At 36.5% G+C, this 19,163-nt stretch overlaps 1 protein-coding gene across 3 annotated transcripts in view; it reads left to right on the top strand.

The window, feature by feature from the left end:
* The window catches only part of BABAM2 (BRISC and BRCA1 A complex member 2), a 420,515-nt gene that overhangs the window by 101,784 nt on the left and 299,568 nt on the right, over positions 1-19,163 (top strand). The gene's annotated exons all lie outside the window — the stretch shown is intronic.

Below are 19,163 nucleotides of genomic sequence, written 5' to 3'. Positions count from 1 at the left end.
CTCTGCCATTTTTTGATCAGGTTTGTTTTCGTTGTTGTTGAGTTGTGTGAGTTCTTATAATTTTGGAAATTAACCCCTTGTCAGATATATGATTTGCAAATATTTTCTCCCAGTTGGTGAGTTGTCTTTTTGTTTTCTTCCTGGTTTCCTTTGCCTTGCAGAAGCTCTGTAGTCTGATGTAGTCCCATTTGTTTATTTTTCCTTTTGTTTCCCTTGCCTGAATAGACATGGTATTCGAAAAGATGCTGCTAAGACTGATGTCAAAGAGTGTACTGCCTATATTTTCTTCTAGAAGTTTTATGGTTTCAGGTTTTACCTTCAAGTCTTTAATCCATTTTCAGTTAGTTAATTTTTGTGTATGGTGTAAGGTAATGGTCTACTTTCATTCGTTTGCACATGGCTGTCCAGTTTTCTCAACACCATTTATTGAAGAGACTTCCCTTTCTCCATTGTATGTTCTTAGCTCCTTTGTCAAAGATTAGCTGTCCATAGAGGTGTGGTTTTATTTCTGGGCTTTCGATTCTGTTCCATTGATCTGTGTTTCTGTTTTTGTGCCAGTACCATGCTGTTTTGATTACTATAGCTTTGTAGTATATTCTGAAATCAGGGATTGTGATGCTTCCAGCTTTGTTCTTATTTCTCAGGATTGTGTTGGCTATTCACGGTGTTTTGTTGTTCCACATAAATTTTAGGATTCTTTGTTCTATTTCTGTAAAGAATGTCATTGGGATTCTGATTGGGATTGCATTGAATCTGTAGATTGCTTTAGGTAATATGGACATTTAAACTATATGTGTTCTTCCAATCCATGAGCATGAAATATCCTTCCATTTCTTTAGGACTTCTTGTATTTCTTTCAATAATGTCTTGTAGTTTTCATTGTATAAATCTTCAACCTCCTTGGTTAAATTTATTCCTAGAATTTTATTCTTTTTGTTCTGATTGTAAATGGGTTTTTATTCTTGTCTTTTCTTTCTGCTAGTTTGTTATTGGTGTATAGAAATGCAACTGATTTTTGTATGTTCATTTTGTACCCCACAACTTTGTGTAGTGGTTAATTATTTCTAATAGTTTTCTGGTGAATTCTTCAGGGTTTTCTATATATAGAATCATGTCATCCACAAGCAGTGAGTATTTTACTTCTTTTCCAATTTGGATGCCTTTTGTTTCTTCTCACCTAATTGCTCTGGCCAAAATCTCCAGTACTGTTTTGAATAGGAGTAGTGAGAGTAGTAGGCACTCTTGTCTTGTTTGTGTTGTCAGAGGGATGGCTTTCAGTTTTTCACCTTTAAGTATGATGTTGGCTGTGGGTTTGCCATATATGGCCTTTGTTATGTTGAGGTACTTTCCTTCTATACCCATTTTATTGAGAGTTTTCATCATAAATGGATGTTGGATTTTGTCAAATGCTTTCTCTGCATCTATTGAGATTATCATGTAATTTTTATTCCTCATTTTGTTAATGTGGTGTATGACATTGATTGATTTGTGGATGTTGAAGCATACCTGTGTCCCTGGTATAAATCCCACTTGATTGTGGTGTATGATCTTTTTAATGTATTGCTGTAGTCGGTTTGCCAATATTTTGTTGAGGATCTTTGCATCTATATTCGTCAGCGATATTGGCCTGTAATTTTTCTTCTTTGTGTTATCCTTGTCTTGTTTTGGTATCAGTGTAATGTTGGCCTCATAGAATGAGTTAGGAAGCCTTGTGTCTTCTTCAACTTTTTGGGATAGTTTGAGAAGGATAGGTATTAAATCTTTGAATGTTTGGTAGAATTCTCTGGAGAAGCCATCTGGTCCTGGACTTTTATTTTTTTTTTTAGAGGTTTTTGGTTATTGTTTCAGTCTCTTTACTTGTTATTTGTCTGTTCAGATTCTATATTTCTTCTTAATGAAGTTTCGGGAGGTTTAGTAAGTCTGAGAATTTATCCATTTTTTATAGGTTATCCAATTTGTTGGCATATAGTTTTTCATGATATTCTCTTATAATCCTTTGTATTTTTGTGGTATCTATTGTAATTTCTCTTCTTTTGTTTCTAATTGTATTTATTTGAGCCTTCTCTCTTTTTTTCTCAGTGAGTCTGGCTAAAGGTTTGTCAATTTTGTTTATCTTCTCAAAGAACCAGCGCTTAGTTTCATTCATCTTTTCTACTATTTTTTAGGGCTCTATTTCATTTATTCTGCTCTGACTTAGTACTTCCCTCCTTCTGCTGACTTTGGGCTTGGTTTGTTCTTCTTTTTCTATTTCTGTTAGGTGTAGTTTTAGATTACTTACTTGAGGTTTTCCTTGGTTGTTGAGGTACACTTGTATTGCCATATATTTCCCTCTTAGTACCACTTTTGCTGCATCCCATAAGAGTTGGTATGTTGTGTTTTCATTTTCATTTGTCTTCAGATATTTTTTGATTTCTCCTTTGATTTCATTGATCCAGTGGTTGTTCAGGAGCATGTTGTTTAGTGTCCACATATCTGTGACTTCTGTAGCCTTTTCCTTGTAGTTGATTTCTAGTTTCATAGCATTGTGGTCAGAAAAGATGCTTGATATGATTTCAATCTTCTTAAATTCATTGAGGCTTCCCTTGTTTCCCGACATATGGTCTGTCTTTGAGAATGTTCCATGTGCACTTGAGAAGAATGTATATTCTGCTGTTTTTGGATAGAATGTTCTATGTATATCTATTAAGTCCATCTGGTCTAGTACTTCATTTAAGGCCACTATTTCCTTGTTGACTTTCTGTCTGGATGATCTGTATTTTGATGTAAGTGGGGTATTGAGGTCCCCTACTATGATTGTGTTGCTCTCAGTTTCTCCCTTTAGGTCTGTTAATAGTTGCTTTATATACTTTGGTGCTCCTGTTTTAGGTTCATAGATATTCATAAGTGTTATGTCGTCTTGGTGGAATCTCCCTTTTATCATTATATACTGCCCCTCTTTGTCTCTCATTGTCTTTTTTATCTTAAAGTCTGCTTTGTCTGATATAAGTATGGCAACACCTGCTTTCTTTTGCTTGCCATTTGCTTGGAGTATCATCTTGCATCTCTTCACTCTGAGCCTATGTTTGTCTTTAGAGCTGAGATATGTTTCCTGGAGGCAGCATAATGTTGGGTCTTGTTTTTTAATCCATCCAACCACTCTGTATCTTTTGATTGGAGAATTCAATCTATTTACATTTAGAGTGATTATTGATGTATGAAGGCTTAATACTGCCATTTTATCTCTTGTTTTCTGGTTGTTCTATATTTCCATTGTTTCTTTCCCTTTGTATTTCTGATTGCCATTTCAGTTTGGTGGTTTTCTGTGCTGGTTTTCTCTTTATTTATGATTTCTGGCTCTGCTCTGGTTTTTTGTTTAGTGGTTACCATGAGGTTTGTGTAAAAGATCTCGTAGATGAGGTAGTCCATTTTCTGATAGACTTTTATGTCCATTAGCCTAAGCAAGTTCCATCTCTTTCCTCTTCCCGTTCTGAGTCACAAATTATTCTTTTTTGTCTTGTGAGTTTGTGACTAAATTGAAATGTTTATAGTTATTTTTGATATTTTCCTTCCCTTTATCTGTTATGTTATCGTTAAGTCTTTACTAACCTATTGCGACATAGAGCTGCAATTTTCTGATTCTGTCTATCTCCTTGCTCAAGGTTTTGTAAACTTTTGCTTTTTTGTTTCAGATGAGAGGGCTCCATTCAATGTTTCTTGTAAGGCAGGCCTAGTGGCGATGACCTCCCTTAGCTTTTGTTTATCTGGGAAAGCTTTTATATCTCCATTGTATCTGAAGGATAGTTTCACTGAATAGAGCATTCTTGGCTGGAAGTTTTTGTCATTCAGTGTTTTGAATATATTATTCCATTCTCTCCCAGCATGTAAGGTTTCTGCTGAGAAATCCATTGAAAGTCTGATATAGGGGTTCCTTTGTAGGTTATTTTCTTCTCCCTTGCTGCCCTTAATATTTTTTCTTTGTCATTAACTTTTGCTAGGTTCAATATGATATGCCTTGGAGAAGTCTTTTTGCGTTGCTTTTCCTAATTGAGTCTGATACTCCTCAAAGACTTTTTCGTTTTTTAAAAATCTTAGTTCTCTCTCCTCTTCCACCTGAAGCATTTCTAGATTTCTAGCCTCTAGGCTACTTATTCTCTCCTCCATAAGGTCAGCTCTATTTTTTATGTTTTCTAGATTATTTTTTATCTCATTGATTGTGTTCTTCATATCCAGAATTTTCATATAGTTTTTTTTAAGGGCTTCAGTCTTTGGTGAAGTATTCCTTCTGCTCAATAATTTTATTCCTGATCTAATTGAACTATCTGAGTTTTCTTGTAACTCATTGAGTTTCTTTATGATAACTATTTTGAATTCTCTGTCATTTAGATTGTAAATTTCTGTGACTTCAGGATTGGTTTCATTTTGTGTCATTTTCCTTCTGTTCTGAAGCGTTACTGTAGTTCTTCATGGTGTTTGATAAATTGACCCTTTTGCTGGCATGGTTGTGGTAGTATCAGGTCACAGATTCCACCTGCCCTTGCTGGGAGGTGGGTCAGGAGCTGTGTTTTCTGATCTGCCCCACCTGCTGGATATTGTGCTGGTAAGGCTGCTCTTTGTGTGCATGGGCTGGCTTCAGCTGCTTGGGCAATCCCATAGGCATGCACAGGTGCACAGGTGGGGCCTGTGTGCTCCACTGGGGGCTTTACTCTCATGCAGGTGGGGCTGCCATGTTCAGCAGGGGACCTGCTGAGCTGCTGCACCTTCACTTGGTGGGAGGGGCTCCTTCACGGGGGCTGAGCTGCTGCCACTCAGTGGGGAGTATTCCCACTGTTGGGGCTGCTGTGGCATGGTGGGTGCTCCCATGGGTTGGGCTACCACTCCAAAAGTGTTTGTGTGCAGGCTGGGCTGCTCCCACCTCCTCTTACAGATGTGCTGGCTGCTGTGTGAGGACTCATGACCTGGATTGCTGCCACTGGGGAGGGGTTTGCTCACCTAGTTCCACTGCTTCCCCAGAATCCAGTTCACCCACCTTCAGATGTATGGCTGCATGGATCTCTCAGTCATCCTCTTGTGCTGTGTAGGGAATCCTCTGTTGGTTAATGAATGTCTGTTTAGTTGTAACTTAGAGGGGAGAGACAAAGGGAACAACTCAGTCCACCATGATGGTGACATCACTCTTCCTAATACATTATTGTGTATTAACTAAAATCCATACTTTATTCAGATTTCCTTAGTTTTTCCCTAATGTCCTTTTTCTGTCCAGGATCTCATCCAAGATACCACATTATATTTAGTCCTCTTGTCTGTTTAGGCACCTGTAAGTTGTGACACTTTCTCAGACTTTCCTTGTTTTTGATGATCTTGACAGTTTTGAGGAGTACTAGTCAGGTATTTTATAGAACATCCCTCAATTGGGATTTCTCTATTGTTTTTTCTCATTATTAGACTGTGGTCATGGGCTTTTGGTAGGAAGACTTCAGAAGTAAAGTGCAATTTTCATCACTATATATAAGGGTACAGTTGTGCTATCAATTTGATTTACCACTGTTGATATTAACCTTGATCACTTGGCTTGAGGGATTGTTTGTCAGGTTTCTCTGCTGTAAAGTTACTCTTTCTTCTCTCTTTGCATACTGTCCTCTTTGGAAGGGGATCACTGTGTACAGCCCTTGCTTAAGGAGTGGAGAGTTATGCTCTACCTCTTTTTTTTTTTTCTTTTTTTTTTTTTTGGTGAGGAAGATTTGCCTTGAGCTAACATCCATTTCCCATCTTTCTCTCTCTCTCTTTTTCCCTTTTTTTTGCTTGAGGAAGATTATCCCTGAGCCAACATCTGTGCTGATTTTCCTCTATTTTTTTGTATGTTGGATGTCTCCACAGCATGGCTGATGAGTAGAGCAGGTCTGTGCCTGGGATCCAAACCTGCAAGCCTGGGTCACTGAAGCAGAGCACAAACCTTTAACCACTCAGCCATGGGGCCGGCCCCCATCCTCCACCTCTTTGAAGGCGAAGTATCTACATAAATTATTTGGAATTCTTCTGCATGGATGATTTGTCTGTTCTCCCCCATTATTTATTTATTCAGTCATTTATTTTTGTAAGTATTGACTTACTATCTTTTTTACACTTTGGGTTACAATCCAATACTATAGTATTTATTTTTTTGCTCAAATTGGCCATTGCAAACTCTTAAGTGGGTTCCGGTATCCCTTTGCTATGCTCCCACCTTTGTAATTTTTTTGTTTTTTGGAGCATTTTCTTACTTTATGGCACTACAAGATGCTTTAGGCTCATCTTATGTATTTCCTGCTCTTGTCCTAGAATCAGCCATTTCTCCAAGAAGCCCTGGTTCTTTTTTTATTGAGGAAGGGTATTAGCAACCAAGATCTGAGTGCTAAATGTGTTTGTTGCTACCGAGCTATCATTGCTTTCAGGTCCTCTCAGGTAACAGAGCAAGGAAACATACATATCTAGAAATACTTGTATATATTAACCATTTGTAGCTGCATTAAGGAAAACATGAGTTTAAACTGATGTCTCCAATTCTAATCTACTACCACGTGGATCATTCTAGCCTCCCAAAAGGGTTATTTTAAGGTCTCATTTGTGTATGTTCTTTTCTCTGCCCTTTTGTAATATTATTCCTATCTGCTTGTTTGTTGGTTAATCCCTTCTAGAAACTGCATTGAGTCTGTACTATATTTAAACCTTTGTACTAGGTGTTAGGGATACAAAGATGAATGATTGATTGGTGTAGTCATGGTTCCTTCAATACATGTTTATCGAATACCTCTAATGTTAGGCACTGTGTTCAGTAGTGGAGAAAATCTGGACACAGATAACTATGATATAAGGCAGAATGTAATTGTGATATAAGGTTGACAAGAAAAGTAACAACAAAATTCAGATGAAGGAGAAATACCTCAGGAAGGGAAGTCACATGATGAATTGTAGGAGTTAGGACCTGATAGCATTCAAGAGAGGGAAACCTAACCAAACTGGCTTAAGTAAAAAGAGAATTTATTGGTTCACATGACAGAGAAGACCAGGGGTAAAGGTAGCTTCAGGCATGACTGTTTTTAGGGCTTAAACAATGTCATCAGGACTTTGCTCTGCCTTCTGCTCTGCTGGCATTGTTCTCAGGCCCTTCATAGCATCTCCCAATACCTCTAGGCCAACATCACAACACCAGAAGAAGAAAAGGTCTGACGTCAGGAACAAAAGTCTTAGAATGGGGACTTGTTAGGCTTGATGAGCCTCACTTGAGTCATCATATCCAAGAACATTATTGCTCTGGGGGATAGAATGTGCTGGTTAGCTTAGCTTTGTGCATGTGCTCCATCCCTTTCACAGGTGTTGGTTTTGTGATTATTAGTTGACCTATACATTTTTCTTTTGTGAGCTTGTCTATATATTTCTTATATTTTACAATAAAAATTTTTTTAAAGAACTGAATATATTCAGCATACAAAAATTAATCAGCATAATTCCTCAGATTCAGGAAGTCCAGTTAATCCTAAGCAGGTATATATATAAAGAAATCCACTTCTAGACATATCATGGCAAAATTACAGAAAATCAAGGACAATGAGAAAAATCTGAAAACAGACAGAAAACAAAAGTGCAACTATTAGGCTGTTAGTTGACTTCTTATAGCAACAAGGGAAGATAGAAGACAGTTGAATCATATCTTTAATATAATGAAAGAATACAGTGACAATTTAAAATTTTGTATCTAGTAAAAATAGCCTTCAAGAATTTAAGTGAAGTAAATACATTTTCAGGTAAACAAAAACAGAGAGTTCATCATCAGCAAACCTTTATAATTCTTCAGGGAGAAGGAAAAAATCTCTGTTAGAAGGTTAGAGATGCAGAAAGGAATGAAGAGCAACAAAATTTACTAAAGGGGGATAGCAGTAAAGAGGGTATAAAATTGTAAATCATCCAGAGGGTATTTTAACTAGAATTGTTTTATACATTTTGATGGGTGTTGGGATTTATGTTCCCAATGCACGTCATTTGGGCAAATATTAAAATTAAGTGACTTTTTCTTGGTCTTTACTGATTTGGCAGTAGGGAAGTGGGTGACTATAGGTTGAAAAAATAAAATGGCATTAAAGCTTGGCTTTGTGAGTGGATAACTTCCTGTTGACCATGTCTGCCATCCTTCTTTCTACTCTTATATTCTTCTTTTGCTTTGTGTAATACTGTGGTCCTTTCCTGGGGATGACTGGAGATATACTGAGCCTGAGTCCAAGCTCCCAAAGATTCTAATTTAGTTATTAGTCTAGGGTAGAGCCGCTGTATCAGTGGTTTTAGAAAGCCTTTTCTAGTGTACGACAAGGGCTTGAGAACTACAGGTGCTGAAAACGAGTATGGGTGAGACAGATCTGAATTCTAGTCTCAGCTTTATTAATTACTAGGTGGATTATGCTGGCCAGGATACTTAGCATCTCTGCATTTATTTATTGATAAAACTGCTAAAATTAGTACCCATCTGACAAGGCTGTTGTGAGAAATAAAGAAAGTAACATTTGAATGGGAAAATGGAAATAAAACTGGAGGTACAGAAGCCAAAATGACCAAGGGCAACATGTAATTATAACTATAGAGGGCTTAGCAAATGTTGATGTTTTCAAAGAAGTCCTCTGGTTTCCCTTTATAATTCAAAGCAGCTTATTCTGACTTTTGAGCTTATTCAAATCCTCATAGAAGTGAGGCTTGGTGCTTACTGGAAGTCTTTGGGTTTGGGATTATTTTGCTGTACTTGGGTTATCTGTGCAGAAATGGGCAGATTAAAAAGGGAAAAAATCTTATAAATTTTGAACCTGGTTCTAATGTATGCTTTCTCCAACATTTTTTAAAAGCAAAAGAACCTTAGCCATTTAAAAACATTTTTCAGAGAAATTATCTGCATCCGGCTGAGAATTTTATGCCAAACTGCAGCCCCCACACAAGCTTTGGAGAGCCAAGATATTTAAACCTGCAAAGTAAAGTGCCAGCTCAACCCTTATACTGGTCTGATGTAATCATTTAACCACAGAACGGTTTGTAGCCTTGAGTTGACAGTGACTCAGTAAACCTTGTATACATTTAAAAAATATTTTTAAGTTATTGAGATTATGAAAATACCATCGAAGCATAATATTATTATAAGCAAAACATTCAACACATTTAATATAGTTTCTTGAATATGTTTCAAGAAAATTTATAAAGAAGCCAGATTGAAAAGTAAAAAGTCTGGATTATTATGGATTTTTTGAAGGAAGTGGTAACTGATTACTTATAGTGTGTAAAATAGTCTACCAGAGATCATCAGTCACATTTTTAAATCATCAGTCACATTTTTAAATCAGAGGAGTCCTTTAAGAGATTTGAAAAAGTTAATTGGTAAGAATAGTGATTAATACAACAATTACATACGATTTGTGTATTTAAAGGATTTATTTATTTTTTAAATTTGGAGATGTTTGCAAGGTTCGTATGAACTTCACATCAGTCAGCCTCTATGGAAATTATTTAAAAATTGCCAGATTTGTTTCAATGTAGTTTGATTTAATGAAAACTAATTTATTATATTAAAAGTGTAAGTTAACCATTTGTTTTACTTTCTACCCCTACCTAGGTATTACTCCTAAACCCAAATTCACGAAATGCACTCATTAAATTAAAAGCATTTGAGTCAGGAAAAGGTGAAATAACTATTTCAAATGTTTGAATTTGTATGTTTGAATTGATACATGAATAGAACTGAATATTTTGGGATTAGCTATAGATTTATGTTATAAATGAATCTTTTTTAGTTCATATTGAATAAAATCGGTAGCCTTAATGTGTTACTGAATCAGTAAATCTGTAATAGTAATTTTCAAAGTTTTAAGACTGAAAATAAACATTGGAATACTATCCATTAACTTAATGACTTTAACTTCCTGAAGAGAGACTAGGAGGTATTGCTTACTTTTTGTTAGTACTTTTTGGACATTTTTGTTTATAACTATTAAAATTGTGATGTAAAATTTTGTGGTATTTTAAAACATGCCTTGTGAGAATTTTTATTTTCTAAGAAAATAATGCAATATAAGATGTTTGTAACATTTAAGATAAAGGATTAATGAACTTTTTGAAAATTGAGAAACTCTTTTAGCCAGATTAACAATTTAAGATTAGTTTTATGATATAAATTCTTTAACTTTTAGCATCATTTCATGACTATAAATTGGTAACTGTCCAGTTTTAGAAATCAAAGAAATTCTTATAGTTTTTAGAAATCAAATAATTTTTAGAAATCAAAGCCAAACAAATTTTTTTATAACTATAGAATTGCCTTATTTTTAAGAACTTTGTATTATGGAGAATTTCAAACATATACAAAGTAGAAAGTATTATATCATGAATCCTCAGGGTTCTATCACCCAGCTGCCATAATTGTCAACTTATAGTCAATCTTGTTTCATCTGTACCCCATCCACTTACTCCCTAGGATATTATTTTGAAGCAAATCCTATACATTATGTCATTTATTCTGTAAGTATTTTGGTATGTTACTAAAAAAGATAAATCTTTTTAAAAGCATAACCAAAATACCATTATCTTGTCCAAAAAAATTAACAGTAATTCTCTCGCATCATCAAATAACCAGTCAGTGTTCAAATTTAAAATTGTCCGAGTCAAAAGCTATGCATTGTGATTAATTATGTCTTTTAAGTCTCTTTTAACTTTTAAGTTTTCTTCATCTCCCCCCCACCATTTGTAATTTATAGTTAAAGAAGCAGGGCCATTTGTCCTATAAAATTACCACGGAGTGAATTTTGCTGATTGTATTCCCATGGCATTGTTTAGCATGTTTCTTTGTTCCTCTGCATTTCCTATAAATTGGTGGGTGGATATATGTCCCAGATTTAGTGCACCTTCAACCACCTGGTACACAGTCACAAACCAAAAATAGCCCCTACCCCTCAAAAAAAAGAGGTTCTGAATTTTGTGATGATAGCTGTCTTAGGAACTGTGTGCTTTATGTATATGTGAGATACAGAGGCAACTTTAGTTTTTATTTAGATAATTCTGTATAGTGCATGGCTGAAGATTAGAATTTACAATGACACTGGTTATAGCCATCTGAGACAAATGTATGTATAGTAAGTAAAAAGAACTACCAAAAGCAACAGAAAGATTATAAAAGTACAGTATCCTGGAGTCATTCATTTTAAGGACACATACCTCTATTCACTTAAAAACCCCTAATGATATCACTGTTTTTAAAAAGCTGCAATATATTATGTTCTCATAATAATGACCTTCATCAGGAAAAGTGAATTATGTTTAATATGGCTTATTTTAAAGAATAGTAGCACCAACTAGAGAATCAACAGTTTGGCACTTCAAGTATTGAAGAATTATGTATCATAATTGTAAAATGTGGTGTGGTAATCTGCAATCCTTGTTAATAATATATGTAACATGTACATATTAATCAGTCATATAAAAATTACAGAAATTCTACTTTAACAAGAATAACTGGGAAATAAGCTATACTGGTTAACAAAATACTCAGACTCGTAAACATTTACTGTATAAGCTGTATATAGATCACCAGTTCTCTTAAAATAATTGACTTTTTATAAAATGCCCTTTACACTAAAAGTAGAACCTAATTTGATCTTTCTTTGGTGATTTAGAAGCTTTTAAGGAACTGTTGACAACATCAGAATTGTTATTAACCTTGCTTGTCATTGTTTTCTAAGTGTGTAGTAGAGTTGATTAATGCAGAGTTCAAAACTAATGTTAGTTATCAGAGAATTATCACTGGATTAAGAAAGCCCAAAGGAGTTTTGTAACTGTGGTATACACAGAGTCAAATAAACAGGCTTACAGGAAGCAGTATGCATAGATGTATAGGTGCGGCTGCATACAGAGATATATGTTTACCTGTGTGTACATGTCTACAAATTACTGTTAAATTTATAATGTATATTGTTAAACATATACACATATATACCAACTTGTGACATGTGCAGCCATTACCACTACTAAGGAAGCTGCAAATTGAAGGAATTTGATCAAAATTTACCAAGAGGAAATTGGCTCCAAGGCATAATGATTTTGGCTGGAGGAGATAGTGATCCTGGCACAGTATACTCCCTATTTCCTTGTGAGAGCTCCAAGATTAAAAGAATTAGCTACATAGAGGCAGATGCTTGGTAGTTTTCTGGAAGCACAATTATAAGGTTTATGAAAAACAGGAAGATCAACATCTCATGCAGGTTTTTTGAACTGGGAACTGATTTAATGTGCTATTTTGCACCCCATAGACCTTGTCTATTGAGCCATGAGAATTTGATTTTGTTTTTATAACTAGTTTTTTTTTTTTTTTTTTGCGTTCTTCTTTTCAGTGTGCTAGCCTTTGGAAAGAAATTAGATCTTAAAATGCTTTTAAGATAATATTTTTCAGACTGTTCAAACTTTTAATGATTGATGACTATAATTAGTCATGTTGCAATATTGTATTTTCAGAATTGCTGTCCAGTTTTCTTTTGTCTCCTTCTGCTCATAACCGCAGATTAGCTTGGCTCCCAGAAGCCAGTATCTTTATTGACCTTGGAAAAATTTTAGATCCTTGAATTTATTTAACTTAGTTTATAATTAATTAAATAGTAGCGATCATTCACTTGACAAATAATTTAAGTGCCTGCGTTAAATAGTCCATGATGTCTCGCACAGCCCTTGAACAAAGATGGATAAGATACTGTCCCTGCTCTCGGTTACTTTACAGTCTGCTCGAGGGAAGGTAATATGAAGTAACTATATCACCCAGACAATCAGTCGTTCTTTGTGAACATTAGTGGGTGCATTGAATAGGAGAACTTTGTTTTTATCTTTAATTTTCAATTTTATCTTTTTATCTTTAAATTTCAATGCCCTAGGAACTTTAGCCATTCATTCTGCTGTATTTTGCTTATGTGACACCAATAAACACCTTATGTATCTACCATAAATGAAGGAACCATGGGAGGAACTAAAACGTATCTTCAGGAAATGTTCTGAAATCTGAGTTCATGCATTGCAAACTCAGATGCCAAAAGGAGCTAGCCAAGTAACACAAATGAGTGAAAAAGGCAGATATAAAACAGTTGTAATTGGTGGGGATTATGATCTACTGAAGTATGTATGCTTTGTCTAAAGATATTCCAGTAAAAAATTAGTGTGGGTCAAGGAAAGCAGGTCTGCAGGTTGAGGCTGCCAATTTGCAGCCCCTCTGTAATTCCTTATTACTAATGGAAGCATCACAAAAACATTTGATAGAAAAGATGACGATTTAAAATTAAATGCAGATAAATACATGCAATTAAGAATGATCACACCATTTAGTAAGCTATTTGATGCTTTTTTTCTGAGGCATAGGTGACATTAAATAAGGGATGATGGGATCCTAGGAGGAGTGTGGAAGATATTATAGCTCTAGGCACATGAGAGGATCAAGTTTAGTAGAATCCACTACTGTAGGTGAAACAGGAATTAGCAAGAATGATGTTGGCTCTCCCATCATTGAAGTTTTTTTTTTTTTTCTGGGTATGAATAGCCCTGGATTCCGAGTGTTAATTATTGTTAGAACTAGGTCAGGGCCTGGAGACACATTCTGTTACTTCCTGGGAGATGTATGGGCCAGTTCTAGTGGAAAACTCTAGTGGATGGAGCCTTTAGCCATCATTTAGACAGTGGATCTTATGTGAAAACCTAATGAGTTTATGTGAAATTATTTGGGCCTTTGATCACAATGAGAGTATTTGTCAGAAAGAAGATCATATTTTGTGGGTTTCTGCCTTGCTATTGGAAAGCCCGAACATGACTTCAGAAATCACAGAACAGGGGGCTGGCCTGGTGGCGTAGTGGTTAAGTTTGCGTGCTCTGCTTCGGTGGCCTGGGGTTCACAGGTTCAGAACCCGGGTGTAGACCTACCAGCTGTTTATCAAGCCATGCTGTGGTGGCATCCCACACACAGAAAAATAGAGGAAGATTGGCATAGATGTTAGCTTAGGGCCAATCTTCCTCACCAAAAGAAAAAAGGAAAAACAACTATAAAAGAAATTCACAAAACAGATTCTCCAGGGCCAAGAGTAGTTGTCACTCCAGGCCTACTGAATCGGTGCTTCAGAGGGTAGGACGTGAGAATCTGTCTTTTTAAGATTCTTCCACAGGTCTTTGATGATAGCCAGGATGGGAACTACAGCTGTAGGTAGAGAAGATTTCTTATACTTGCTGTAAGATATCAGACTTCCTTGGTCAGTGAAAGTTGTGTATTGACAGCTCTCTATTAAGGGATTTTTTAAAGAAAGTGATATTATTGATAAAAAGAACTCCATCCTGTTTGATGATAGTGAGTGGATGGCAATAGAAAGTGGTAATTTACCAAAGGGCTTTGGCAAGTTTCTTGAGGCATTTCACTGGGGGAGAATGTGTTCATGATTATTCACCCTGAGACCCAGGGAAGGCTGTTTGAATGGTAGAGTTTGGAACAGATGCTTTTCTTCAGGTGGCTGTGAGGGGCACCACGGTTTTGAAAGAACTAGTAAGTAATGGGGCTGGGGGCTGGAGAGGGATGGTGAGTTTAAGGAAGTGAAAACTGATGAAACTGAGCAATCACCCTGTATTGCTAAGTTGGCAAATGGTTTGAAGGCAGTTACTATGGCTGCTTTGCAGGGGCCCATTTTCAGCCTCTCTGAAGAGAGAATTTCAAGCTTGGCATGGAGCCAGCCTGCATAAGATTCCACAAGACAGTTTGTACGTGCTGATTATGCTTCAGTCAAGTGGAGGAAAGGTAAAAATATCTCGTTTACAGGACCTTGAAGCCCTCTTCTCTGAGTTCAGTGGTAATGAAGGACTGGCACGCTGCTAGTTTTCTACAGCCCCAGTACAGATGTCAATAATCAGAGTGTCCTTATCCGGTCTGGAACGGTTGTTCACTTTTCTCCTTTACAAGAGGTCTCACTTTATTACCCACTGAATCAAATACCTTACTGGTGTTTGAAAAGGTCTGGTATGGGGAACATCTCAGACACCTATTTTAGATCTATTTTAACTTAAATTCATTGAATGAGTTGTAAGATACAAGAGCAGAATCTTCCATTGTTCTTTCCTTCCTTCCTTTTAATTTTTTCCTTAAGAGAAATTATTGTAATCATTGTTGGGTTAGTGAAAATAGATTAACACTCTATGTAGATTTTCCTGGAGATAAGGTAAGAATGTACTTAACTTTTTTCTCTGGCAGAAAACATACGGACTGCAACTGAATCTCTATTTTGGATTAAAGGGCTCCTGAATAGTTCTGTGGCCTGTTAAGAGTTCGTGCATCTCTTCCTCTATTCTTTCTCCTAGAGAAGATAAAATGGTGATGTGTTATGGTACATTAGCGCTCTCATTTGTTTTTCTTCTTCTTCTTCTTTTTTTTAAGTGACAGAAAATTTGATTCAAACTGGCTTAAACAATAAAGGAAATTAATTGGCTTACAAAATTTAAAAGACCAGAGGTAGGTTTCAGATAAGGCTTGGTCCAGTGGCTGAAATCATGTAATTTAAAGACCTAGTTTCTTTCTATTTCTTTTCTTCTCTGCTCTGCCTTCCACTAGGTTGATTTTATTCTTAGTCTTCATATCTACCCAGCAGCTTAGTCCCTTACCCTGTGAATACAAAATTGTTACTCCACTTCAGACTTTATATTCTCCTACCATGGGAAGAAAGAATGCTTTTATTCCTCAGAATTCCCAATTGATTTTTTTTTTTGAGGAAGATTAGCCCTGAGCTAACTACTTCCAATCCTCCTCTTTTTTCTGAGGAAGACTGGCCCTGAGCTAACATCCATGCCCATCTTCATCTACTTTATACATGGGACGCCTACCACAGCATGGCTTTTGTCAAGTGGTGCCATGTCTGCACCTGGGATCTGAACTGGCGAACCCTGGGACACTGAGAAGTGGAATGTACAAACTTAACTGCTGCACCACCAGGCTGGCCCCCCAATTGATACCTTTATTTATCTCCTTGGGTTTGATTGGGTATATGCCCATAGCTGACTCAATCGTTGATGCTAGGTGCATAGGAAATGCTGATGGGATTAAGCAGATAGGACCAATGGAGCTTAAAGTGGAGGTTTTTACTCAAAATCCATGCCTGAGAAAGGGGAGGGTGGTTTCCCAAAGGAAATTTGGGTTTGTATTATCAGAAGGAGGGCAGTGGATGTTGGACATCCAACAATAAATGTCTCCTAAATATGAGTTTAGGCCAAGGACATTTTATAGACCTGGAGCTAGGAGGTAGAGTTTTTAAAGGGAGGATAAAGACACTGAAAGCTCTTACTATCCCATGCACTGTACTTTGTGAATATCTTTTCCCTTAGTTGATGGTCTACTTTCCATTGCTTTTTCTTTCTTGCTCTTACAGCTACCTGTGGCTCGTATAACAGGAAGAGCTTGGGGTAGCCTCTTCTTCAGATGGAGTTTCCCCTAATCGTTTACTCACAAATTGTGTTACTAGATGTTGGTAGTTTTAAGACTACTGGCCGTGAAGACTCAAGACTGGAATTTTGACTAAGAGGAAGAGAGTCTGGCAAATACCGCAGGTCTGGAATTAAGTCCAGGGAGCTCAGCTAAAGTGAGGAGAAGCAGTTATATAGTATAAATCATCGTAGCCCAGGGGGCCCAGTCTAACTATGAAATAATCTAGGGCAAGGGTCAGATAACAGATGTCAGAGCCTGCGGGTGTTTCTCTAGTTAAAGATACCAACTTGGTTGAAGCTGTTTGTTCTCTGTCTTGTTCCATATTGCCCGTTCCTATGGGTCTCTTTGTGATTATCATAGTCAGAAAGAAAGGAGAATCTACTCTCAGTTCTGGTCCTGGCTGAGGCAGGAAAAGAGTTACTGTCTTGATACAGGAGAATGGATAGGGCTCCTATGATGTTGTGATTCGCCTATGGCTATGAAACATTCATTGCCAGCAAAGGATCACTAAGCTTGAATGATCTTTCACTGTGATTTAAATGATTTGCTCCAAGCTTAAAATCTATAGGCTGAAATTGGGATTCTTAACCTTCTAAGTTTAAAAGACTCCTGAAGACATTTTCTAATGAAAATCAAAACCCTAACAAAATATTTTCTTTAACTAAATGATTGCAGTTAATTTCTTGTAAAGAAACACAGAAGCACACATTAACTTAAAATAAGCTCACACTGTTGTTTCTTGTAGTACAGCCAGGAAAACCAGTAACAAGCTGTCTCCTTCAAAATCGCATCCCTGGATGATATTCGAGCAACCTGGACAATTTAAATACATCCCCAGGAAAAACAATTTGGATTAAGCTAGAAATCATATTTGCTAGTTTCCTTTCTACCATTGCACTGTTGCCTTTTATTCTCAGAGTCTGAGTAGCGTTGATTGAGAAGGTGTGTAGTCTCAGTGACTCAGGTAAATAGCAAGTCATTTCAGAGGTACAGCTAATCTGGACCACAAAAGGATTTTTTCTTTTTCAGCAATTGTTGGATTCTTGGTGAACTGGATGCATGCTCAACTTAAAGGAATTTAAGTTTAAATTTCTATAAAACACTTTGTTGGCCACACAAAAGGATTTTTAATGTTCAGGGTTCATTAATCAAATTTTAATTTACACTGGCATTTTCTGCAAAATTGAACTTAATAATAATATTACTTATTCATACTTTTTTGAGAAATAGTCTAAAAACTTGAGCATTTTGGCCCCAAATAGATTTGATTTTGTATTTAAATGGTAGCACCTTAAAGTTGTGTGGATAAAGAAGAAATAGAGTGGGTTTAGTTATTATTCAATCCATCACTCTCCAGAGTGCTTATACTCAGGGGTTTTAGTGTTCCCAGTCTTAGTTCCATTTATATGTATTGTGGAAAAGATACCATTCCTATTCTCTAAGTGGTTATACTGTTAAGAGAAGAAAGGCTAGTAGAGGTTCTGTGGAAGGTACTCTTTCCGTTCTTTTCAACCCTGTTCTGCTTGAGGGGGTTTCCAAGATAGGAAGGAATCTGCTCTCTACTTTCTTCCTCTTAATAAACACGGAAGGTTGGTCCAAGAGATGTGGCTTGAGATTCCTTCCTTCCCCTGCTCCCTCCCACTGTTGTTTCCTCCCATCTATCTACGCCCCAATTCCAAAGAAAGAAACAGAACTTAGAAATGTGCTGGGTAATCCTAGAGACCTATTTGAAGTGGTAATTCAACATCATGGGGGATTATGTGCTGATCGCCTTTTAAGAGGAACCAGAAGGTAATCTTACAGCAACTTCTGATGGGCAAGAAGAGATATTGTAATTTTTTGAATTTTCTAAATGGAGCCAAAGGTATAATTTTGAGATAGTTTTTGTACATTTAGATTAAAAGCATGCTTACCTGTAGAAGAAACTAAATAAGTAAAGTATACCAGTTCCCATGATTCTGACAACCTAGCACAAAATTGGGATGATAGAGAAATTCTGGTGTGGTGCACCAGTAGGGCATCCCTTGGTAGATAATTTGAAGATTCTCCAGAACTCCTGTTAATTGGAAGTTTAGCCTAGCTAACAACTGTGGATGAGGCTGCCTACTGAATGGCATTTTAGAAAGTTCAGATTTAAGATTCCTTATTTTGCTTTTTCTCTGTTATGAGTCTGTCAGTTCTAGCACTGGGAAAATCATATGGGAAAGTGATCTTTCAGCTACTAAGGTATCTGTGTATTTTGCCCAAGGCATTACCTTTTTTCCTTCTCAAGGATATGTAATTGTCATGTTCTATATTGACATTGAATCAGGATCACATTACCATTAGTGGCCAGAAGATTTTATTGATTGTAAGCCAGGGAATGAACTGCTATATTTTATCCTGCAAGGCAATAAAAAAGCCCTTTTAGGAAGATCCTAGGTCACAAAAAATTAAAAAAAAAAAATCCAGATAAGTTGGTTGTTAGTTGAGAGTCAAGTCAGAACCTTGGAGAGCTCTAGAGAAAGTTGGTACAAAACCGCAGCTAGAAGCTTCCATGGCTGGCCCCAGACTAGATTTTTTTGAGGAGATGCCAATTCCACTTTGCTTATTGTCAAGATATATATGATTTAAGGAGACAAATCCCTTTTACTCTAAGCATGGACTGTATATTTGTAGACTAATTTGGCAACTTAGGGCTAAAGTCTTAAAAACTAGAGAG

The sequence above is a fragment of the Equus caballus genome, chromosome 15 (assembly GCF_041296265.1).
Source record: "Equus caballus isolate H_3958 breed thoroughbred chromosome 15, TB-T2T, whole genome shotgun sequence".
Lineage (NCBI taxonomy): Eukaryota > Metazoa > Chordata > Mammalia > Perissodactyla > Equidae > Equus > Equus caballus.
Note: the sequence above shows the minus strand (reverse complement) of the source record. Positions and strands in the feature narration are given on the sequence as shown.